The sequence below is a fragment of the Pseudophryne corroboree genome (genome assembly GCF_028390025.1).
Source record: "Pseudophryne corroboree isolate aPseCor3 chromosome 3 unlocalized genomic scaffold, aPseCor3.hap2 SUPER_3_unloc_27, whole genome shotgun sequence".
Classification (NCBI taxonomy): domain Eukaryota; kingdom Metazoa; phylum Chordata; class Amphibia; order Anura; family Myobatrachidae; genus Pseudophryne; species Pseudophryne corroboree.
In genome coordinates, this window is record NW_026967516.1 from 1,583,523 (window position 1) to 1,610,347 (window position 26,825).

Genomic DNA, 26,825 nt, shown 5'->3' on the forward strand with positions numbered 1-26,825 from the left:
GATGAAAGGTGGTTCACTATACTACTTACATATGTTATACCATGCTCAAATATGAGTATAAATACACCCATAAACACTTGTCTGACGTGTTCTTAACTGCTACATACATGAAATATTGTTGCACTATTCTTGCCTAAGGGCATGTCCCTGCTGGGACTCGGAGCCCCACCTCCATGTCCGACCAACCTGCTGTTGCAGCAGCTGGGAGAGAGTTACGTGAAATGAGCTGGTGCAGCTGGTTAATGAGCTGGAGGAAATCACAAAAACTATACAGCAACTGCAGCAAATAAAGAGTCAAAAGTTATCATAATGCTGATTCCATGGACCTGTGTGTGGCTGGCCGGGATGCTGATCCTGCCGCTGTACAAATCATTGGTACGTCTACAGCTGGAATTTTGTGTTCAATTTTGGGCACCATATTATAAAAAAAAGATATAGGAGAACTAGAAAGTGTTCAAAGACGGGCTACTAAACTGATTAAAGGGTTAGAGACACTGGAGTACGAGGAATGGCTTGCTAAGTTAAATATGTATACACTAGAAAAGCGGCGACTAAGAGGGGACATTATTAATATCTTCAAATACGTAAAGGGTCAGCACAAGGAGCTAGCAGCGGATTTATTAAAAGGACCCTGTATAGGACACGTGGGCACTCGCTGAGGCTAGAGGAGAGGAAATTCCGCACACAATGTAGGGAAGGGTTCTTCACGGTAAGGACAATAAAAGTTTGGAACTCCCTCCCGGAGAAGATAGTAATGGCAGACTCTGTAAATGCATTTAAAAACTGATTAGACAAATTTCTAAGTGTAAAGGGAATCCAAGGTTATAGCATTTATCACAGTGACACTAAACCGAGAGTGGTAATAATCATTGTTGTCAATTGGTACTAAGACATTACATCAGCAGGTACATTATAATATGATCAGCTGATCACAGAATACAGGTTGAACCCGATGAGCATTTTGCCTCTTTTCATCCTCACTAATTATGTAACTATGTAACTATTACCTTATATAGGAGTTTAACCGTATTCAGATGCATAGCAAAAGAAACAACAGTAATAATTATTAGACTCATATGCATCCGGCACTTATCCTACTATTCGTACTCAAAAGGTAGATAGAGACTTAGTGCTGTATTACCCGTGCTCAGTAGAATGTGATACAGGGAGACTCACCCCGCTTCCAGGACTGAACAATACATTAGCAAACGCTGAGTGGATCCAGACGCTAATAGTGTACACACTCGCCTCGTGAACCTACAGTGAACACAGACGTCCAAGTGAACACTGATGCACCAGTCACACAGCTGCCTATGCTGCGACTGGGTCTTTTTAGATACACAGCGTCTCAGACGGACGAGGGAAAACGGTTTATGGCGGGAGACTCGGAGGAAACTAGTCATGAACCAGGGGAGCATCTGACTCCCCACTGCTGACATCAATCCCAGGGATCATGGCCTCATACTACCTCTGGAGCCTATGATCCCTAAGGCCTAGCACTGGTGCACCCTAGGTGGCAGCCGCGTCAGTAACGGATAGTCTCCTCCAAAACAGTGCAGCTGTGTCCGTGTTCCCCTCTAAGCAGAACCGATGCCTTACCTTCTCCCTAGGGCCGGTTCCGGGGCTTCGGGCGCCCCGGGCGGCATTGGGGGGCGTGGCTTCATACAGGGGGCGTGGTCAGTTACGCCCCCTGTACTGCTGTAGGATGTGCGGTGCGCGATGACGTCATCGCGCACCGCACAGCAAAGGTCCTTTCCACGAAGTTAAACTAGACGCTAAGCGTCTAGTTCCCTTCGTGGAGAGGACCTTTGCTGTGCGGTGCGCGATGACGTCAACGCGCACTGCACTTCATTACAGTGAAGGTCCTCTCCAGGAAGGGAAATTAGACGCGTAGCGTCTAGTTTCCCTTCACTGCGGGCAGCCCACGAAGGGAAACTAGACGCGTAGCGTCTAGTTTCCCTTCACAACGGAACGGACAACGGGACAGCGGGCCACGGCAGCGGTGGGGCACCACAGCAGCAGCTGATCTTGCCATGGTGCTGCGCCCTCCGGATGGCGCCGGCGCCCTCCGGATGGCGCCAGCGCCCTCCGGAAGGCGGCGCCCCGGGCAAAAGTCCTGCTTGCCCGTGGCAATATCCGCTACTGCTTCTTCCCATGCTCCGGCCACAGCCTGGTAACTTCTGCTGGACTTGCTAGTATATCCGACACAGACGCCCGCCTAAAAGGCACTGTACACGTGGGTAAGCATTGTCACGAATCGGCGGGGATTTGTTGGAGCGACTCTTTCTAAGGTGCGTGTAAGATGCTTTTTAGAAACATCACTCAAGAAAAAGACTATAAAAATAAAATAAGAATGCTTATGGATGCTAAAAACCAGCAGCCCTCTTGACCATGGTCTGGCTCCTGTCACACCAAACAAAAAACTGATTTGCCTGAGCCAGGAGGTGGGGATACATGGATGGGCCCACTGCATGCTGGGAGGCCAAAAGCTTTGACCGTTTGGTGCAAATCTGCTGTCGCGTCATCATATCCCAATGTTATCCTGTGGATAACCTGTGGACCCTGCAGGAGAAAAAACTGTTGCAGCAGCTGGGAGAGTTACATGAAATGAGGAGCTGGTGCAGCTGGTTAATGAGCTGGAGGAAATCACAGGAACTATACAGCAGCTGCAGCAAATAAAGAGTCAAAAGTTATCATAATGCTGATTCCATGGACCTGTCTGAGGCTGGCCAGGATGCTGATGCAAAAGGAGATCCAAGCTGGTGGTGAAGGAAACCTGCAGAGTTCCAGCTTAGGTGTGGAAAGCTGTGGAGAGGTGGCTCTCTAGGAGAAGGTAGATCTGATGGCGGGTAACAAAGTGCCAGATGTGGTAGCTCCCAGGTACACATTGTGGATCTGGTGGTGGCTGTGGTCTCTCAGGGTCTGGTCTAGGATTGGCCATCAACCATTGATGATCAGGAATCATTGATGGTCTATACCTGATGATAACTAGTTTTACCATCAAAGGAAGAGAGCCAGGTAGTTACCCGCCATTGAAAGTAGATGTGAAGATACTCGGTTCCAAATCACTCAGGCACAGTGGTAGATGAAAAACCAACAGTGGTTTATTGAACAGAATGTATTATAAACAGCTCAGCACACCTCTGTAATCCAATTCCACATGACAATTCCCACCACAAACTTCTGACAGAACATTTATTTTTAGTCAAGGAGCATAGAATCTATCTTTCAGCTCTCTGGTTAGCTCTACTTATACCCCCAGAAGCTTCATATTACATGGAGTGTGTGTGACTTCTTTGTCTAAGGATCTTACAGCATTGGAATACAATACATATTCTAATCAAGGTGATTACATCAGCCAGAGAGCAACCATGTCTGGTCAGCTCACTGTTGGACAATAGGGAGTAAACAAAAAGGGACAATGGTACCTTATATGACTCAACCTTTGAGTGTCCACTGTGGTGGTAGTAAACAATAGAAAACTAGGTCTAACATGAATACATTATCTAAAGGGTAGCAGATAACGTAACACAATTGCATATATTAACAATATTAAGGTTGATTTAAACACAATATTGGGTGAGCAGTATTGGACATGTTATGGAGAATGAGGAAATAGATGAATTGAATGTATAGGGATATGGGGATAAAAAGTACATATCTGACATGAGAAATGAGGCATAGCTATATTGTCACAGACCTCTCATTACCTCACAGTAGCCATGGGCCAGATGTTATTTCCCATCATTTACAGACTTCTGCGGCTGCACCGAGATGCTAGGCTGTCAGCCAGTAGCCCTGCACCGCTCCGGCTCTTACATATAGTGTGCTGTTCCGGCTGGGAATGGGATGTCCCATCCACCTCACTGACGATCATAATTCTTATCATATAGAACTAAAGAATACTTCGATATAGTGGGCAATATAAACTGCCAGACAACATTTGTGGTTTATGTAATCTCCTGCATTTGCGGTTGCCAATATGTCGGTAGAACAATACGCTGTCTAGGGTTTTAGAACATAGAAGATTAATTCTTAAAAAGTCAACTAAACACAGTGTACCTAGACATGTTTGCTCACTCCATGGAGGTGATTGTGGGGTTCTGCCCCTACAGGGAGTTGAACATATAAAACAGACATTCCGAGGTGGGGATAGATATAACCTCCTCTGTAAGAGGGAAGCATACTGGATTTGTATGATAGATACTTTGTTCCCTCTAGGGCTCAACGAAAACATTGAGCTGAATAATATATGAATCAATATCTGTATGTTATTCTATTTTATCCTATAGCTTCCTTTTTTTTCTTCTTTCCTCTCCCTTTTTTTCCATTGCTGTTTTCTTATCCTTCTGTTAAGAAACTTAGGGGCAGATTTATTAAGCTCGGTGAAGTGACAAAGTGGAAGGTGATAAAGAACCAGCCAATCAGATCCTAGCTGTCATGTCACAGGCTGGCTTTTATTATTGGCATAACTGTTTTTATTGTGTTGAACTCTAATAACTATTAGAAATATTTTTATTTATATACCATCAGCGCTTTTTTATGTCACTACTGAAACTTAAACAATCTATATCGTCTAAGGCATCCAGTTGCCGCTTAGGAGCTGCTATCTAATAATCAATATATTTGCTGCTCATTTAATACATGTAACATTGCATTAGCGCCTGATTTAGCTAGGTGATTATGGGCCAGATGTACTAAGCCTTGAAAAGTGATAAATATCACGGTGATAAAGTACCAGCCAATCGACTCCTAACTGTCATTTTTCAAACACAGCCAGTGACATGGTAGTTAGGAGCTGATTGGCTGGTAGTTTATCACTGTGAAATTTATCACTTTTCAGGCTTAATACATCTCCCCCTATATCTTGCATTTTGTCACCTCACTGATGTGACAGGCTCAGCTGTCAGTGATGCAGCCCCACTGCTCCCACTCTCTCCGTACTCATACATACATGCCTTTCTGGGAGTGTCTCGTCCTGGTCAGTGATGCAGCCCCACTGCGCCCACTCTCTCCGTACTCATACATACATGCCTTTCTGGGAGTGTCTCGTCCTGGTCAGTGATGCAGCCCCACTGCGCCCACTCTCTCCGTACTCATACATACATGCCTTTCTGGGAGTGTCTCGTCCTGGGTGTCAGTCATGCAGACCCACTGCGCCCACTCTCTCCGTACTCATACATACATGCCTTTCTGGGAGTGTCTCGTCCTGGTTGTCAGACAGTATATCTGGCACAGCTGTGTAATCATGATGTGAGTGTGTGCTGAGTAGTGAGTACTGCTAGCAGCAAGTCTCACAGCTTAACTGCAGTGTAGCAGTGTGGTGGGGGTGGGGAGAAGGGGGTTGCTACACCAATGAGTCAAGGAATGGAGTAGTTGGATGGGACTCACACAGCAGGTGGTGAAAAGCTTAAAAAGGAGGAGTGGTTGGAAGGGGAAGGAACTGGTAGGTTCAGAGGGGATTAGTGAGGGTAAGGACTCCCAAGGGAAATTGGAGTGGGATCCCACAGGTTCCAAACTGGGTAAAGAGCAGCTTTTAGGAAGGAAATAGGTGAGCCAGTCTCTGTGGTTGACCCTTTTCTGCCTCATGTGGGGTGGATCCTTGGACTCTCCAGTTCCTCAGGAGGCTGTAGATTCTTCTTGCCCACTACCTGGTGGTTCTGTGGTCATCTCAGGCCATGAACCTCCCAGATACCTGGCCTCCAGTTAAACATGAAATGGTCATGGAGGTGGTCCTGGGCTCTGTGAAGGTGGAAAAAGCAAAGGAAAGTTGTGTCCCTTCTGAAGGGGCAATGGTGGACATTGTGAATGGTGAAGGGAAGGTTTTTGTGGGTGAAGAGGGAGTTATGCCATATATCCCAGAAGCATGGGTCCTCAGCCTATATGATGTGCCACCATTAATGTGGCTTCAGTCTTGTCCGACCAAGCTTGATTTATGGGCTTTGTAATTTTTTTAAGCAGGATAAAGGCTGAGTTTTTTTATTTCTGCAGTAGACTAGAATAAGCCCAGACAGTCCACTTCCATTATACCACCGGAATGTGACGGTCAGTGACCACCGTGCCATCACTTACCTGTATGCTTACATGAAACAGAATGATGAAAAAAATAGAATACCGGTAAATACTTTTCTATGAGCCCGTAGAGGATGTTGGGGACACCAAAAGAACCATGGGGTATAGATGGGACCCGCAGGAGACATGGGCACTTTAATACTTTTAAGGGGCGTGACCTAGCTCCTCCCTCTATATCCCTCCTCCTCTAGACCTCAGCTTAGGAACTGTGCCCAGGGAGACGGACATTTCGAGGAAAGGAATTATTGTCAACCAAGGCAAGCATCTTACCAGGCCACGCCATAAGCATGCCGTACAACATGGTATTCAACTGAACACATGTCAACGAACATGAACAAATTCAGCAACAAGCTGAACCAACAGAAACACAACTAGTGTGTAACCAGAATTAATACTGCAGATACAGTACGCGCTGGGATGGGCGCCCAACATCCTCTACGGACTCATAGAAATGGATTTACCGGTAGGTATTAAAATCCTATTTTCTATTTCGTCCTAGAGGATGTTGGGGACACCAAAAGAACCATGGGGTTTATACCAAAGCTCTATAGCGGGCGGGAGAGTGCGGATGACCCTGCAGCACCGATTGACCAAGCTTTAGGTCTTCATTGGCTAAGTATCAAACTTGTAAAACATAGCAAACGTGTTTGACCCCGATCTAGTAGCAGCTCGGCAAAGTTGTAATGCAAAGACACCCCGGGCAGCCGCCCAGGACGTGCCCACCTTCCTAGTTGAAAGGGCCCTCACCGATTTCGGTAACGGCAAACCTGCCGTGGAATGAGCCCGCTGAATTGTCTGACATATCCAGCGGGCAATGGTCTGCTTGGAAGCAGGACACCCAATCTTATTGGGAGCAGAGAGGACAAACAGAGACTCTGGTTTTCCAACTGGAGCTGTTCTGGCGACATAAATTTTCAAAGCTCTGACCACATCCAGAGACTTTTCCTCAGCCAAAGCGCCAGTAGCCACTGGCACAACAATAGGTTGGTTGATATAAAAAGAGGAAACCACCTTCTGCAGAATTGTTGCCAAGTCCTCAATGCTGCTCTATCTTTATGAAAGATCAAATAAGGGCTCTTGTAAGACAAGGACGCCAACGCAGACACCCGCCTAGCGGATGCCAATGCTAACAAAATGACAACCTTCCAAGTGAGGAATTTCAACACCCTTCACGTAAAGGTTCAAACCAATGTGATTTTAGGAATGTTAACACCACCTTAAGGTCCCATGGTGCACAAAGGGAGGTTGGATGTGCAGGACCCCTTTTACAAAGGTCTGCACCTCAGGAAGTGAGGCCAATTGTTTCTGAAAGAAAAATCGACAAAGCAGAAATCTGCACTTTTATGGAGTCTAATTTAAGGCCTGCATCCACTCCATTTTGTAGAAAAATGGAGAAAACGTCCAAGGTCAAATTTCTCCACTGGAGCTTTCTTGGACTCGCGCCAGGAAATATATTATTTCCTCTCGGGCTAAAATCTGGCGTTCAACCGCCATGCCGTCAAACGTAGCCACTGTAAGTCTAGATAGACGAACGGCCCCTGCCGTAGCAGGTCCTTGCGAAGAGGAAGAGGCCAGGGATCTTCGACCAGTAACATCTGAAGATCCGGGGAACCAAATTCTCCTTGGCCAATCTGGAACTCCAAGGAGTGCTGGAATCAGTGTTCTTCTCAGAATTCTCAAAACCTTTGGGATGAGAGGAAGTGGAGAGAATATGTATACTGACGGATACACCCAAGGTGTCGTCAGTGCATCCACTGCCGCCGCTTGAGGGTCCCTGGACCTGGAACAAACTTCAGAATTTTTCTGCTGATGTGAGATGCCATCATGTCTATATGGGGAAACCCCCCCAAAGACATGTCACTATCGTGAAGACCTCCTGATGGAGGCTCCACTCTCTTGGATGTAGGTCGTGTCTGCTGAGGAAGTCTGCTTCCCAGTCGTCCACACCCGGAATGAATATTGCAGACAGAACGCTTGTATGTTTCTCCGCCCAGCGAAGAATCTTTGTGGCTTCTGCCATTGCTGCTCTGCTTTCTGCGCCACCTTGGCGGTTTATGTATGCTACTGCCGTGACATTGTCCGAGTGGATCAGGACTGGCAGGTAGTGAAGATGTCAGTTCCAGAACGTTTATATGAAGATGAGTTTTCGGACTTGACCATCTTCCTTGGAAGTTCACCCCCAGAGTGACTGCCCCCCCAACCTCGGAGACTTGTATCCGTGGTCACTAGGATCCAGTCCTGGATCCCGAACCGGCGTCCTGCTAAGAGGTGAGAGCTGTGGAGCCACCACAGGAGTGAGATTCTGGTGTTGGGAGATAGAATTATCCTCCGGTGCATATGAAGGTGGGATCCGGACTACTTGTCTAACAGGTCCCACTGAAACACCCTGGCATGGAACCTCCCTACTGGAGGGCCTCGCATGCTGCCACCATTTCCCCCAGCAATTGAATGCATCGATGAATGTTTTTGGTTTCAGCAAGAGTTTTACCAAACTCTGAATATCCAGAGCCTTCTCCATAGGGAGAAACACACTCTGCTGGACTGTGCTGCAGAATCGACAGGGACAGTGCAATGTCCTGTACCAACTTGTCCTGTGATTTCGTTTTTATCAGGAGAACGTCCAAGTACAGGATAATTGTAACTCCTTGCTTGCGTAGGAGAAGAACCATCATTTCTACCATAACTTTGGTGAAAATCCTCTGAGCCATGGACCGGCCAAACGGCAACGTCTGAAATTAGTAATGAATATCCTGGATTGCAAACCTCAGGTAACTTTGGTGAGGGGGATAGATGGGGACATGAAGGTAAGCATCCTTCATGTCCAACGAGACCATGAATTCCCCCTCCTCCAGACTGGAGATCACCGCTCTGAGAGACTCCATCTGGAATTTGAATTTCTTCAGGAAGAAATTGAGAGATATCAGGTTGAGGATAGGTCTTACCGAGCCATCCGGCTTTAGTACTACAAACAGGCTTGAATAAAAGCCCTCCCCTTGCTATGCCAGTGGAGCCGGGACCACAATCTGATTTAGACACAATTTTTGTACTGCTCCACAGACTAGAACTCTGTCTGGAAGTGAAACTGGTAAGGTTGATTTGAAAAAACAGCGAGGGGGAACGTCTTGAAACTCCAGTGTGTATCCTTAGGACACAATTTGCAGAGCTGGAGACGTGCCCCCACCGGTGCGGTCTCCTGCAGTGGAGACCCAGCATCATGCGGTGGATTTGGCAGAAGTCTGCTCCTGGGAACCCGAGGAGGCGGGTGTCCTCATATCCGAAAAGGATGTCGAGGAAACATAGGGCAAGAAGGTAAACCTACTTGTGGCAGCTGCCAAGATCAAAAATGTTTGTTTTTTTATCAGGCCGCCACCAATCAGGCTTCCCTGTATAGGGAAGAGACTCCAATTCTACTTGGAGGTAGCATCAGAATTCCAATATGAATGTGCAATGACCTCCTAGCCGAGACCTTCATGGAATCGGTCTGTGAACTCAAGAATTCCCCTGCAGTCTCACGGAATCATGCTGCAGCGTCCATGATACGACCCAACGTAAGGAGTATTTAATCCCCCTCCAGGGTATCAATATCGGATGTTAAGACATACCAACCATTTTGAATGCTACTATGCACCCATGTGCCTGCTATGGCAGGTCTAAGTAATGTACCCGTGGGTACATAGCTAGAATACATTCATACAATAATACATTAATATACCTGCATACGACCCACCGGATATGTGACATGGTCCCATGTAGAGCAGGGAGCAACTCCCACTTAATCTGTCTGTGGCGTGAACAAATAATAAAAATAATACTAATAATAATAAATGGAATCCTCCAGGATTCTATCTCACAGAGCGTTCAACCCAGGTGGTCAGTATATATCTGTACATACATACACAGATGCACACAAATGTATATATATACATCAAGCCACAGACATATATGGACCCTCTGTCAGGCACAGCATTAATATGTCCTAAATTGTACTGCTCAATAATGGATCTTATCAGGAAAAACAACCTGGTCGACACCGGAGGCAGTATCCGTGTCGGCAGCAGGGATTAGGAACTGGGCAAATTAACATCCTTGCGACCTCGAGGGGTCTGAGAGAAAAAAATAAGAATTTACTTACCGATAATTCTGTTTCTCATAGTCCGTAGTGGATGCTGGGGACTCCGTCAGGACCATGGGGAATAGCCGCTCCGCAGGAGACAGGGCACAAAAGTAAGCTTTTAGGATCACATGGTGCGTACTGGCTCCTCCCCCTATGACCCTCCTCCAAGCCTCAGTTAGGTACTGTGCCAAGACGAGCGTACACAATAAGGAAGGATCTTGAATCCCAGGTAAGACTCATACCAGCCACACCAATCACACCGTACAACTTGTGATTTGAACCCAGTTAACAGTATGATAACAACGAAGTAGCCTCTGAAAAGATGGCTCACAACAATAATAACCCGATTTTTGTAACAATAACTATGTACAAGTATTGCAGACAATCCGCACTTGGGATGGGCGCCCAGCATCCACTACGGACTATGAGAAACAGAATTATCGGTAAGTAAATTCTTATTTTCTCTAACGTCCTAGTGGATGCTGGGGACCCCGTCAGGACCATGGGGATTATACCAAAGCTCCCAAACGGGCGGGAGAGTGCGGATGACTCTGCAGCACCGAATGAGAGAACTCCAGGTCCTCCTTAGCCAGAGTATCAAATTTGTAGAATTTTACAAACGTGTTCTCCCCTGACCACGTAGCTGCTCGGCAAAGTTGTAATGCCGAGACCCCTCGGGCAGCCGCCCAAGATGAGCCCACCTTCCTTGTGGAGTGGGCATTTACAGTTTTAGGCTGTGGCAGGCCTGCCACAGAATGTGCAAGTTGGATTGTGCTACAGATCCAACGAGCAATCGTCTGCTTAGACGCAGGAGCACCCATCTTGTTGGGTGCATACAATATAAACAACGAGTCAGATTTTCTGACTCCAGCTGTCCTTGAAATATATATTTTCAATGCTCTGACAACGTCCAGTAACTTGGAGTCCTCCAAGTCGCTAGTAGCCGCAGGCACCACAATAGGCTGGTTCAAGTGAAACGCCGAAACCACCTTAGGGAGAAAATGAGGACGTGTCCGCAGTTCTGCCCTGTCCGAATGGAAAATCAGACATGGGCTTTTGTACGATAAAGCCGCCAACTCTGAAACTCTCCTGGCTGAAGCCAGGGCCAGTAGCATGGTTACTTTCCAAGTAAGATACTTCAAATCTACAGATTTGAGAGGCTCAAACCAATGAGATTTGAGAAAATCCAAAACTACGTTTAAATCCCACGGTGCCACTGGAGGCACAATCGGGGGCTGTATATGTAGTACACCCTTGACAAAAGTTTGTACTTCAGGCACTGAAGCCAATTCTTTCTGGAAGAAGATTGATAAGGCCGAAATTTGAACTTTAATAGACCCCAATTTGAGGCCCATAGACAATCCTGCCTGCAGGAAATGTAGGAATCGACCCAATTGAAATTCTTCCGTTGGAGCCTTCTTGGCTTCACACCACGCAACATATTTTCTCCAAATGCGGTGATAATGTTGTGCGGTCACTTCCTTCCTAGCTTTAATCAAGGTAGGAATAACTTCTTCTGGATTGCCCTTTTCTTTTAGAATCCGGCGTTCAACCGCCATGCCGTCAAACGCAGTCGCGGTAAGTCTTGGAACATACAAGGTCCCTGCTGAAGCAGATCCCTTCTTAGAGGTAGAGGCCACGGATCCTCCGTGAGCATCTCTTGAAGTTCCGGGTACCAAGTTCTTCTTGGGCAATCCGGAGCCACTAGTATTGTTCTTACTCCCCTTTTCCGAATAATTCTCAGTACCTTTGGTATGAGAGGCAGAGGAGGAAACACATACACTGACTGGTACACCCACGGTGTTACCAGAGCGTCCACAGCTATTGCCTGAGGGTCTCTTGACCTGGCGCAATATCTGTCCAGTTTTTTGTTGAGGCGAGACGCCATCATGTCCACCTTTGGTTTTTCCCAACGGTTCACAATCATGTGGAAGACTTCTGGATGGAGTCCCCACTCTCCCGGGTGAAGATCGTGTCTGCTGAGGAAGTCTGCTTCCCAGTTGTCCACTCCCGGAATGAACACTGCTGACAGTGCTATGACATGATTTTCCGCCCAGCGAAGAATCCTTGCAGCTTCTGTCATTGCTCTTCTGCTTCTCGTGCCGCCTTGTCTGTTTACGTGGGCGACTGCTGTGATGTTGTCCGACTGGATCAACACCGGCTGACCCTGAAGCAGCGGTTTTGCCAGGCTTAGAGCATTGTAGATCGCTCTTAGCTCCAGTATATTTATGTGAAGAGACATCTCCAGGTTTGACCATACACCCTGGAAGTTTCTTCCCTGTGTGACTGCTCCCCAGCCCCGTAGGCTGGCATCTGTAGTCACCAGGACCCAGTCCTGTATGCCGAACCTGCGGCCCTCTAACAGATGGGCACTCTGCAACCACCACAGGAGAGACAACCTTGTTCTTGGTGACAGTGTTATCCGCTGATGCATGTGCAGATGCGATCCGGACCATTTGTCCAGCAGATCCCACTGAAATGTTCGTGCATGGAATCTGCCGAATGGAATTGCTTCGTAAGAAGCCACCATCTTTCCCAGGACTCTTGTGCATTGATGTACTGACACATTTCCTGGTTTTAGGAGGTTCCTGACAAGTTCGGATAACTCCCTTGCTTTCTTCTCCGGGAGAAACACCTTTTTCTGAACCGTGTCCAGAATCATTCCCAGGAACAGCAGACGTGTTGTCGGGGTCAATTGAGATTTTGGAAGATTCAGAATCCACCCGTGTTGTTGAAGCACTACTTGGGTTAGTGCTACACCGACTTCCAGCTGTTCTCTGGACTTTGCCCTTATCAGGAGATCGTCCAAGTAAGGGATAATTAATACGCCTTTTCTTCGTAGAAGAACCATCATTTCGGTCATTACCTTGGTAAAGACCCGAGGTGCCGTGGACAAACCAAACGGCAGCGTTTGAAACTGATAATGACAGTCTTGTATCACGAACCTGAGATACCCTTGGTGTGAGGGGTAAATTGGGACATGCAGATAAGCATCTTTTATGTCCAGGGACACCATGAAGTCCCCTTCTTCCAGATTCGCTATCACTGCTCTGAGTGACTCCATCTTGAACTTGAATTTCTGTATGTACAGGTTCAAGGATTTCAGATTTAGAATAGGTCTTACCGAACCGTCCGGCTTCGGTACCACAAATAGTGTGGAATAATACCCCTTTCCCTGTTGTAGGAGGGGTACCTTGACTATCACCTGCTGAGAATACAGCTTGTGAATGGCTTCCAATACCGTCGCCCTTTCTGAGGGAGACGTTGGTAAAGCAGACTTTAGGAACCGGCGAGGGGGAGACTTTTCGAATTCCAACATGTAACCCTGAGATACTATCTGCAGGATCCACGGGTCCACCTGTGAGCGAGCCCACTGATTGCTGAAAATCTTTAGTCGACCCCCCACCGCTCCTGAGTCCGCTTGTAAAGCCCCAGCGTCATGCTGATGGCTTTGTAGAACCCGGGGCGGGCTTCTGGTCCTGGGCTGCTTGCTGCCCTCTCTTACCCTTTCCTCTGCCTCGGGGCAGATAAGACTGTCCTTTTGCCCGCTTGTTTTTATAGGCGCGAAAGGACTGCGGCTGAAAAGACGGTGTCTTTTTCTGTTGGGAGGGGGTCTGAGGTAAAAAGGTGGATTTGCCGGCAGTTGCCGTGGCCACCAGATCCGATAGACCGACCCCAAATAATTCCTCTCCTTTATATGGCAATACTTCCATATGCCTTTTAGAATCCGCATCACCTGACCACTGTCGCGTCCATAAACTTCTTCTGGCAGATATGGACATCGCACTTACTCTCGATGCCAGAGTGCAAATATCCCTCTGAGCATCTCGCATATAAAGAAACGCATCCTTTAATTGCTCTAGAGTCAATAAAATACTGTCCCTATCCAGGGTATCAATATTTTCAGTCAGGGAATCCAACCACACTACCCCAGCACTGCACATCCAGGCTGAGGCTATTGCTGGTCGCAGTATAACACCAGTATGTGTGTATATACTCTTCAGGGTAGTTTCCAGCCTCCTATCTGCTGGATCCTTGAGGGCGGCCGTATCAGGAGACGGCAACGCCACTTGTTTTGATAAACGTGTGAGCGCTTTATCCACCCTAGGAGGTGTTTCCCAGCGCGCCCTAACCTCTGGTGGGAAAGGGTATAATGCCAATAACTTCTTAGAAATTAGCAGTTTTCTATCTGGGTTAACCCACGCTTCATCACACACGTCATTCAATTCCTCTGATTCTGGAAAAGCTACAGGTAGTTTTTTTCACCCCCCACATAATACCCCTTTTTGAGGTACCTGCAGTATCAGAGATCTGCAAAGCCTCCTTCATTGCCGTGATCATATAACGTGTGGCCCTATTGGAAAATACGTTTGTTTCTTCACCGTCGACACTAGATTCATCTGTGTCGGTACCTGTGTCGACTGACTGATGTAAGGGACGTTTTACAGCCCCTGACGGTGTCTGAGACGCCTGAGCCGGTACTAACTGGTTTTCCGGCCGTCTCATTTCGTCCACTGACTTTTGTAATGTACTAACATTATCACGTAATTCCATAACTAAAGCCATCCATTCCGGTGTCGACTCCCTAGGGGGTGACATCACCATTACCGGCAATTGCTCTGCCTCCACACCAACATCGTCCTCATACATGTCGACACACACGTACCGACACAGCAGACACACAGGGAATGCTCTTATTGAAGACAGGACCCCCTTAGCCCTTTGGGGAGACAGAGGGAGAGTTTGCCAGCACACACCAAAAGCGCTATAAAATGTATATAAACAACCCTAAAAGGTGTTGTTTCTGTTATATGCGCTTTTAATATATAAATATCGCCAAAATATGCCCCCCTTCTCTTTGTTACCCTGTTTCTGTAGTGCAGTGCAGGGGAGAGTCCTGGGAGCCTTCCTCACAGCGGAGCTGAGCAGGAAAATGGCGCTGAGTGCTGACGAGAATAAGCCCCGCCCCCTTTTCGGCGGGCTTTTCTCCCGGGTTTTGAGGTATCTGGCCTGGGTTAAATACATACATATAGCCTTAATGGCTATATGTGATGTATTCTTAGCCATCAAAGGTATTAAATATTGCTGCCCAGGGCACCCCCAGCAGCGCCCTGCACCCTCCGTGACTGGTCAGTGTGAAGTGTGTAGCAACAATGGCGCACAGCTGCCGTGCTGTGCGCTACCTTCATGAAGACTGAAGAGTCTTCTGCCGCCTGTTTACGGACCTTCGATCTTCAGCATCTGTAAGGGGGATCGGCGGCGCGGCTCCGGGACGAACCCCAGGGTGACCTGTGTTTCCGACTCCCTCTGAAGCTATGTCCAGTAGCCTAAGACTCCAATCCATCCTGCACGCAGGTGAGTTGAAAATCTCTCCCCTAAGTCCCTCGATGCAGTGAGCCTGTTGCCAGCAGGACTCACTGAAATTAAAAAACCTAAAAGACTTTTTCCAAGCAGCTCTTTAGGAGAGTCACCTAGATTGCACCCTGCTCGGACGGGCACAAAAACCTAACTGAGGCTTGGAGGAGGGTCATAGGGGGAGGAGCCAGTACGCACCATGTGATCCTAAAAGCTTACTTTTGTGCCCTGTCTCCTGCGGAGCCGCTATTCCCCATGGTCCTGACGGAGTCCCCAGCATCCACTAGGACGTTAGAGAAATAGCTATGAACATCACACCCTTCATAGATAATTCCACACTGTGTCTGGGACACACATTTATGCAACTGTTTTCTGATATGCAAATATTTTACCCAGTCAGATATTGGTGGTGTTGACAGGGCCACCCACACACATTCGTTCTCTTGTGAGAAAAAACATTCAGTTACCGACATGTCGACACACACGTACTAAGCACCCACAGACATTCTAGCTCATGGGAGTAACGTACAGAGGGACCCAGGATTGTTCAGCACATAAAACAAACAGCGTTAACAACTTACAGTCTGGACAATAATACTATAATAAATGACAGACCTGTAGCATTTTCATATGTACATATATATATATATATATATATATATATTGTGACAAGAACACTGGGATAGTGTTTGAGGGCAGGTATATTTGTCCCAGGTTCTTGTCTTACATGTTTTAGAAAATGTTAACTTCTAGGAAAAATGCTTTTTGTTTTGTCTGAACCTTTTCAGTTTGCTGTAAAAGCTGGGAAAAGGCTCTGAGAGAGAGATAAGGCGAGTTCTAGACATTGGGCCCAGTTCGGGTCTTTGGCCTCACAGAGGGCTAATCAGGGTTTCAGCTGTGTAAGAGTGATATAGTGCTTCTAACCTGATTAGTATGGGCAGACTGCCTGGGAAGGCTGCAGGATCTGTGTGTGAGAGACACGCTTTCTGATGCAAGTAAGCTATACAGTATGTACTGAAGAACTCTGTGTTTTGTTTAGTGACAGTTAGGAACATCTTATGTTTAGTTAGTGCCGGACAGGCAAGGTATTTTTATTTTGGGGTTTGTTTTATTTTCTGTTTCAATAAAACTGGCCGGGGTCAGTTGTACCAGAAACTGGACTTGTGTTGTTCCTCAGCTGCTGCGGGCTGCCATATTCCCCAGGAAAAGGCACCTTGCACCCCTACAGTGTTACAACTTGGTGGAGAATGCGAGCAGGCCGTTCTGCGCATAAGTGAAAGCAGCAGCTTTGTGAGGCCTGCAGAAAACGGTGGTTTATGCAGATACAGCCCAGTGTGAAGTTACTGAGACTCACCCCTGAGGGTTTGATATATGTCCTGGGTGAAAGCAGCTGCAAAGCCGCCTGAAAAATCTGTTGACATGGAGGATCTGCTTAAAGCCTTGCTGCAAGCTACAGCGGCTCAGCAGGAGGCCAACCGACAGCAGCAGGTGGCAATGGAGGAAAATTGGAGACTACAGCAGGTGGCAATGGAGGAAAATAAGAGACAACAGCAGGCAGTTGTTGATGAACTTTACAGGCAACAGCGTCAGGATAGAGAGGCCTTAACAGAAGTGGTGCAGAGACTTGCAGCTCGGGTTGGAGATGTGGCCGTCAGTGCTCCAACCAGCTCTAGTTCTATACGAGCCAGTCACTTCCTGCAGAAAATGACAGAGGCTGATGATGTGGAGGCCTATCTGACCACGTTTGAAAGGACTGCCGAGCGTGAGAACTGGCCGAAAGCACAGTGGGCCAGTCTGCTGGCACCTTTCCTGTCAGGTGAGCCCCAAAAAGCTTACTTTGATTTAAGCCCTGCTGAGGCTCGGGACTATGATAAACTAAAGACTGAGATCCTGACCCGCCTGGGAGTCACGCTGTCAGTACGAGCACAACGGGTGCACCGTTGGCTGTACGCCATGGAGAAGCCTCCGCGCTCCCAGATGCACGACCTTATTCAGCTAACAAAAAAATGGCTGCAGCCAGAGACATTAACTGGTCCCCAGATGGTGGAAAGAGTCGTCATGGACCGCTACTTGAGATCTTTGCCCATGGTCCTGCGCAAGTGGGTGAGCCATGGAAACCCGGGTACTGCTGACCAATTAGTGGACATGGTAGAGAGGTATTTGGCAGCAGAGGAACTACTGATGACCACCCAGCAACCCATAGGACCTCGACAGCGCCCTTCAGTAAAGACTGGTAAGACTGTTCCGTGGGAAAACGTTGCTGGGCGGTTAAGAGAACGCAAGGCTGGAGAGACTGTAAACACTTGCCCTGGAAACAGGCCAATGGGGCTAGAACGGTCTATGCTGCCCAAATGGGTTGATAATCGTGTGGTTAAATGTTTTAGGTGTGGTATGCCAGGTCATGTTATTGCCAATTGCCCAGTCACGCAAGAACCCATGCAATGTGATGCTGCCTTTGAATGTCGCAGAATGTCTTTCTTTGCTAGGTTAGCCTGTACTGTGGTACCTTCACCTGAGCTGGAAAAACAAATGTGTGATGTGTTCTTAGAAGGTAACCGGGTAGAGGCCTTGCTAGATTCAGGAAGTTTAGTTACCCTCGTGAAAGCTGGGTTAGTGAACCCCTTAAAGGTCCAGCAAATACCTATTGGGGTAACTTGCATACACGGGGATACCCAATATTATGCCACTGCTGAGGTGAATATAGAAACTTGTTGTGGGTCAGCAAGGGTTAAAGTGGGACTGGTCCCTACCTTGGTGCATGAGGCCATAATAGGGAGGGATTTTCCTCATTTTTGGAAACTGTGGGAATCACGGTTATCAACAGATGTGAGAAGTAAAAAAACAGTTGATAATACCGGTGATTTTATGGATGTACGTGGGTCTTCGGAACTTTCTGTCCCTTTGCCTTTTGCTAGTTTGGCTGGGGAAGTGACAGATGGGGAGTCCAGTGAGGACCCTCTTGCCGGGAACAGAGACATAGTAGTTAGAACTGAAAGCGTGCCTGACCTGGAGGTAAAGAAGGATCTGTTTGCGTCTGAACAGTTAAAGGATCCTACCTTAATAAAGGCTAGAGAGAATGTTAAGATTGTTAATGGGGAACCTGTGGTACCAGGTGACAGGGTTACGTATCCCCACATGGCCATCTGTAATGAGCTCTTGTACCACATTGTCAAAAGGGGTGAGGATGTGGTGGAACAGCTGGTAGTTCCCCAGCCTTATCGGAGAACGGTACTAGATTTAGCTCATAGTCACGTTACCGCAGGACATTTAGGGGCAGAAAAAACCACTGAAAGAGTTTTACAAAGGTTCTTTTGGCCAGGGGTTTATAAAGAAGTGTCTGAATATTGTTCTTCCTGTCCTGAATGCCAGTATCATGCCCCTAGACCCCATTTCAGGAGCCCACTAGTTCCCATGCCTATTATAGAGGTCCCATTTGACAGAATAGCCATGGATCTCGTGGGGCCCTTGTTAAAGTCTGCTCGGGGCCATCAGTATATCCTGGTAATTATGGACTATGCCACTCGATATCCTGAGGCTGTCCCTTTACGCACTATCACAACCAAGGCGATAGCTAGGGAGCTGGTGCAGGTATTTAGTAGAGTGGGAATACCAAAAGAAATTTTGACTGACCAAGGTACTCCATTTATGTCAAGGATCATGAAAGAATTGTGCAAGTTATTTAAGGTCACTCACCTCAGGACGTCCATCTACCATCCCCAAACTGACGGGTTGGTGGAAAGGTTTAATAAAACATTAAAAAGTATGTTAAAAAAGGTTGTTGAGAGAGATGGGAAAAACTGGGATTGTTTGTTGCCCTACTTGTTAATGGCCATCAGAGAAGTCCCTCAGTCCTCTACGGGGTTTTCTCCATTTGATTTGTTGTATGGTAGACACCCCAGAGGGCTGTTGGATATTGCCAAAGAGACGTGGGAAGGACAGCCCACTCCTTATAGAAGCGTTATTGAGCATGTAACACAAATGCAGGATAGGATTGCAGCCGTGGTACCTGTTGTCAGAGAGCACATGGAACAGGCCCAAAGTGCTCAACAGAGGGTCTATAACCGGAGTGCCAAGATACGGGAATTTGCTCCTGGAGATAGAGTTCTTGTTTTGGTACCCACTGTGGAAAGCAAATTCCTAGCTAAATGGCAGGGTTCATTTGAGATTAGGGAAAAAGTGAATGAGGTTAATTACAAAGTATACCAGCCGGGAAAGAGAAAACCCGAACAGATCTACCATGTTAACTTAATCAAACCCTGGAAAGATAGGTTGTCTCTGTCAGCGGAGCCTTGCCCTTCGGTGTCTTCACCCCGGTTGCTTCCCGCAGTGAAGGTGTCAGAGACATTATCAGCTGATCAGAACAATCAGGTTAAAGAATTTCTCATCCAAAATAGGGAGGTATTTTCAGAGCTGCCTGGCCGAACGACCATAATAAAACATGACATTGTCACAGAACCAGGGGTCAGGGTTCATTTAAAGCCATATAGGATTCCTGAAGCTCAGCGAGAAGCTATTTCTAAGGAAGTTAAAACCATGTTAGAACTTGGAGTCATAGAGGAGTCTAACAGTGAGTGGTCCAGTCCCATAGTGCTCATCCCGAAGCCCGACGGTAGCATACGCTTCTGTAATGACTTTCGTAAGTTAAATGAGGTGTCCAAGTTTGACGCATACCCCATGCCCCGTGTGGATGAGCTTGTAGAAAGGCTGGGAACAGCCAGGTTTCTCACCACATTGGACCTGACCAAAGGTTACTGGCAAATACCTTTATCTGATAGCGCCAAAGAAAAAACAGCCTTTTCGGTTCCGGAGGGGCTGTACCAGTATAAGATGTTACCCTTTGGGTTGCATGGGGCTCCAGCAACCTTTCAACGGGCGATGGATAAAATTTTGAGGCCCCATAGAAAATATGCAGCTGCCTATTTGGATGATGTGATAATTCACAGTACAGACTGGGGGTCCCATTTGGTTAAAGTACAAGCAGTACTGGACTCAATCAGAGAGGCAGGGTTAACTGCTAACCCAAAGAAGTGCTGCCTCGCAATGGAGGAGGTCAAATACTTGGGCTTCACCATAGGCAGAGGTCTGATTAGGCCCCAATTGAATAAAGTTGATGCTATTCAAAACTGGCCTCGTCCAGTGAATAAAAAACAGGTAAGGGCTTTTTTGGGAATTACTGGGTACTATAGACGGTTTATTCCTAATTTTGCGACCACAGCGGTGCCGTTGTCAGACCTTACCAAAGGGAAGCAGTCAAATGTGGTGAAATGGAACCCTGATGCAGAAAAGGCGTTCCAAGCATTAAAAGTGGCTTTGTGTTCACAACCGGTGTTGATAACACCAGATTTTTCAAAAGAATTTGTGGTACAGACAGATGCCTCAGAGGTAGGGATAGGTGCTGTGCTGTCCCAAACCAGAGATGGGGACGAACACCCTATCATTTATTTGAGTAGGAAACTCAATGAGCATGAAAAAAGGTATGCCATTGTGGAAAAGGAGGCTTTGGCCATTAAGTGGGCACTAGATACCTTGAGATATTACCTCTTGGGTAGACAATTCAGACTAGTGACAGACCATGCCCCTTTAAAATGGATGTATGTAAATAGAGGCAAGAATGCTCGTGTAACTAGATGGTTTCTAGCGTTGCAGGACTTTAAGTTTACTGTCGAACATAGACCGGGAACACAATTGGCCAACGCAGATGCATTGTCTCGCATCTTCTGTTTGGGGGCTACAAGTGTTCCGGCCCCTAGGTCGAAACAGGGGAGGGGGATATGTGACAAGAACACTGGGATAGTGTTTGAGGGCAGGTATATTTGTCCCAGGTTCTTGTCTTACATGTTTTAGAAAATGTTAACTTCTAGGAAAAATGCTTTTTGTTTTGTCTGAACCTTTTCAGTTTGCTGTAAAAGCTGGGAAAAGGCTCTGAGAGAGAGATAAGGCGAGTTCTAGACATTGGGCCCAGTTCGGGTCTTTGGCCTCACAGAGGGCTAATCAGGGTTTCAGCTGTGTAAGAGTGATATAGTGCTTCTAACCTGATTAGTATGGGCAGACTGCCTGGGAAGGCTGCAGGATCTGTGTGTGAGAGACACGCTTTCTGATGCAAGTAAGCTATACAGTATGTACTGAAGAACTCTGTGTTTTGTTTAGTGACAGTTAGGAACATCTTATGTTTAGTTAGTGCCGGACAGGCAAGGTATTTTTATTTTGGGGTTTGTTTTATTTTCTGTTTCAATAAAACTGGCCGGGGTCAGTTGTACCAGAAACTGGACTTGTGTTGTTCCTCAGCTGCTGCGGGCTGCCATATTCCCCAGGAAAAGGCACCTTGCACCCCTACAGTGTTACAATATGTAAACACAAGCACCTATATTCACTGCCCCCCCCCCCCCCCGTTTTCCCTGAACACCTCAGTAGGAAAGGAAGGAGCAGCATCTCCCTGAGGAGAAAAAATGGCGCTGAGCTGTGTGCTGGAGAAGTGAGGAAGAAGCCACGCCCCCTCTTCCTGCATTTTTGTAATATATTTAATTATATTTATTTATACTGGCGGGTGCATGTGTTTGGACATAAATGTCCTATATTGCCAGTTCTCTAGAGGTTAATGCTGCCCAGGGCCCCCCCCCCCCCAGCGCCCTGCACCCATAGTGCCTGTGTGTGGGAGCATGACGCGCTGCGCTGAGCCGTGCGGTACCTCATGTAATGCCGTCATCTGAAGAGAAATCTTCTTTTCTTCTTCTACTCACCTGTCGTCGGACTTCTGGCTCTGAAATGGGGTGACGACAGGCTGTGGGAGCGAGCATCCGAGCGTACCCGGCGTTCATCTCCCCTCAGGTGCGGAAGGCATCCTGTCAGCAGCAGCAGAGCCCTGAAACTCAATAGAAGTGGGTCATACTTCTCTCTCCTCAGTCCCACGAAGCAGGGAGGTTGTTGCCAGCAGTCCTCCCTGAAAATAAAAAACCTAACATAAGTCATTTACCAGAGAGCTCTGTAGAGCTCCCCCTTGTGTGACCAGTCTCCTCTGGGCACATTTCTAAACTGAGGTCTAGAGGAGGAGGGATATAGAGGGAGGAGCCAGGTCACACCCCTTAAAAGTCTTAAAGTGCCCATGTCTCCTGCGGATCCTGTCTATACCCCATGGTTCTTTTGGTGACCCCAACATCCTCTAGGACGAAATAGAAACTTACAAGGTTTCTTTACATCTTCTGGGGTCCACTCCGAGATTAGACATTATGGCGCAATTACTCAGACGGGAATATAAAACAGAATAAAAATAAAAGCTATACAGCAATAAATAGATGCAAACAAAAGCTTTTATTATGAAATACAGGGGAGTATCTGCACCATATAGATGTAACATACAACAAACCACCGCAGATGGAACCCGGGTGACTCTAATGCACATGGTAATGTACAGGGTATATATGGATAGGATCTTGTATCAGAAAACACTCAGCACTCCTGATCAAGATGAGTGTCAGCAACAAGTTAGGCAAACTAGAAGTGAAAACACGTTCCAATGGCCGCCATATTGTCGTGCAACAATACAGATTGTGGAAACTGGTATTAGACATTCACATTTACACAAAGCACAAGATACAAAATAAACAGCAGAAAAAGACCTAAGCATTTGGGATGTATTATTTAGGAAGTAAATAGAGGTACATTAATGAAAAGCGTGAGTAACAGTCATCAGTCTGCTTGTGAAGGTCTCTAGAGTGGAGGCCTCTTGGACTGTGCAAGGCAGTGAGTTCCATGGTCATGGCTACAAAGCTAAACATTCAACCCATAAATGAATGACAGGAGACTCTTGGTACTGCTGGTAACAGTCCTTCATCTGTAGAAGCCAGCAAGCAGGGCAGTAAGGAGGCAGAAGCTGCTTCTAGTACCTTGGACCATGTAATGTTGGGCTGGGAAGGTCAGTTAGCCAATTATGAAATAGATTTAACATCTTACAGGCAGCCGGTGAAGGGAGTAGAGAATGGGTGTTAGGAGGCAGGAACGGGCTGGTTAGGTAACAGCTTGGCTGCTGCATTATGTACTATCTGCAAGCTCTGTCATTCTTTTGCTGGGAGACCCAGGTAGATGGCATTGCAGTAGTCTATGAACTTCTGAGGGAATCAAGTGCTTGATTCTGGCTATGGTCCACAGATGGAAGAATGAGGATTTGTATGTGGCAGATACCTGATGTCTGTGTCAGCCACATACCAGGACAACACAAAGATTCAGCACATGTTCAGTATTTTCAATTCTGTACACCAAAGCATAAATCCAGATGGTTGGTAAAGTCTTGTCCTTTGTTGGTGAGCTTCTATTATGTTTCACAAAGACTGAGTCACAGCCAACTGGCATCATCCACCCATGGCGCTCAGCTAGACAACCATTTAGGATTGGTATTAGGTTCTCAGTACATGGAGCAAAAAGCAGGTAATCAGCATAGCAGTGGCAGACCAGGCCAAGACGTCTGATTATATCACCCAGTGGTAGCATTTATATTGCATAAAGCATAGGAGATAGGATTCACCTTTGAGGAACATTGCATGACAGTGATAATTATACTCCAGAAGATTTAAATGGTTCCGTACTTGGGTAATGTCTAATATGTTCAACAAGAGCGGATTTATTTCTCTCACAGCATGAAAATGGCTTCTCACCTGTGAAATCGCTGATGTTTAACAAGAACTGATTTCTGTGTAAAACATTTCTTACACTCAGAACAGGAATATGGCCTCTCACCTGTGTGACTTCTCTGATGTGTAACAAGAGCTGATTTCTGTGCAAAACATTTCCCACACTCAGAACAGGAATACGGCTTCTCACCTGTGTGACTTCTCTGATGTGTAACAAGAGCTGATTTATGTGCAAAACATTTCCCACACTCAGAACAGGAATACGGCTTCTCACCTGTGTGACTTCTCTGATGTGTAACAAGATCTGATTTCTGTGCAAAACATTTCCCACACTCAGAACAGGAATACAGTTTCTCACCTGTGTGACTTCTCTGATGTGTAACAAGATCTGATTTCTGTGCAAAACATTTCCTACACTCAGAACAGGAATACGGCTTCTCACCTGTGTGAGCACGTTGATGAAAAACAAAATGTGATTTATATGCAAAACATTTCCCACACTCAGAACAGAAATACGGCTTCTCACCTGTGTGACTTCTCTGATGTTTAACCAGATTTGGTTTCGATGCAAAACATTTCCCACACTCAGAACAGAAATACGGCTTCTCACCTGTGTGAGCACGTTGATGAAAAACAAAATGTGATTTATATGCAAAACATTTCCCACACTCAGAACAGGAATACGGCTTCTCACCTGTGTGAGCACGTTGATGAAAAACAAAATGTGATTTATATGCAAAACATTTCCCACACTCAGAACAGGAATACGGCTTCTCACCTGTGTGAGCACGTTGATGAAAAACAAAATGTGATTTATATGCAAAACATTTCCCACACTCAGAACAGGAATACGGCTTCTCACCTGTGTGACTTCTCTGATGTATAACAAGAGCTGATTTCCGTGCAAAACATTTCCCACACTCAGAACAGGAATACGGCTTCTCACCTGTGTGACTTCTCTGATGTGTAACAAGAGCTGATTTATGTGCAAAACATTTCCCACACTCAGAACAGGAATATGACTTCTCACCTGTGTGACGTCTCTGATGTGTAACAAGAGCTGATTTCTGTGTAAAACATTTCCCACACTCAGAACAAGGAAATGGTTTCTCACCTGTGTGACGTCTCTGATGTCTAACAAGATATGATTTATATGTAAAACATTTCCCACACTCAGAACATGGAAATGACCTCTCACCTGCCTTAGCTGGCTGATGAGTAATAAACTTTGTGTTCTGTGTAAAACATTTGGCATCTATAGACCAGGGAAACACTGTATCTACTCTCAGAGCTGTAACAGACGCACCAATATCAGAGTGATCAGGAGAACATTTCCCAGGATCAGAAGGATCAGCTGATAGAGCTGGATGTATAATTGGGGTAATGGGATTATCTCCTGGAGAATCCTGTCTACGGTCATTATCTTTTATGTCACAATCCAGGGATAACATTAGATGTCCTTCTGAGATATTCCTGCTTGTGTGTTCATCTGCTGGAAATAAAATACATTAATATATAAAATGAGTAGACAAGACCCAGGGTGTTATAGGATACAATATATAATTCTATAACTGACATTTTCTTTTACCTGTAATCATTGCTTTTATGTTTATTAAAAGACAAAAAATTCTAGGATGCTTAGACTGGAGCTTGATCAACACTGAACGCTCATGTGGGATTACTAGAGGTGACATGGACGCTCATATGGGATTACTAGAGGTGACATGGACGCTCATATGGGATTACTAGAGGTGACATGGACGCTCATATGGGATTACTAGAGGTGACATGGACACTCATGTGGGATTACTAGAGGTGACACGGACACTCATGGGGGATTACTAGAGGTGACAAGGACGCTCATGTGGGATTACTAGAGGTGACACGGACGCTCATGTGGGATTACTAGAGGTGACACGGACGCTCAGGTGGGATTACTAGAGGTGACAGGGACGCTAATGGGGGATTACTAGAGGTGACACGGACGCTCATGGGGGATTACTAGAGGTGACACGGACGCTCATGGGGGATTACTAGAGGTGACACGGACGCTCATGGGGGATTACTAGAGGTGACACGGACGCTCATGTGGGATTACTAGAGGTGACACGGACGCTCATGGGGGATTACTAGAGGTGACATGGAGGCTCATGTGGGATTACTAGAGGTGACATGGACGCTCATGTGGGATTACTGGAGGTGACATGGACGCTCATGTGGGATTACTAGAGGTGACGTGGACGCTCATGTGGGAATTACTAGAGGTGAACAGGATGCTCATGTGGGATTACTAGAGGTGACATGGACGCTCATGGGGAATTACTAGAGGTGACATGGGCTTTGCTTTTATGTTTATTAAAAAACAAAAAAGATAGGATGCTTAGACTTGAGCTTGATCAACACTGAACGCTCATGTGGGATTACTAGAGGTGACGTGGACGCTCATGTGGGATTACTACAGGTGACATGGATGCTCATGTGGGATTACTAGAGGTGACATGGATGCTCATGTGGGATTACTAGTGGTGACATGGGCTTTGCTTTTATGTTTATTAAAAAACAAAAAAGATAGGATGCTTAGACTTGAGCTTGATCAACACTGAACGCTCATGTGGGATTACTAGAGGTGACGTGGACGCTCATGTGGGATTACTAGAGGTGAC

At 46.5% G+C, this 26,825-nt stretch overlaps 1 pseudogene; it reads right to left on the reverse strand.

Annotated features, from left to right (window-relative positions):
• Window positions 1-26,825, reverse strand: part of LOC134983872 (zinc finger protein 585A-like) — a 249,546-nt pseudogene that overhangs the window by 183,325 nt on the left and 39,396 nt on the right.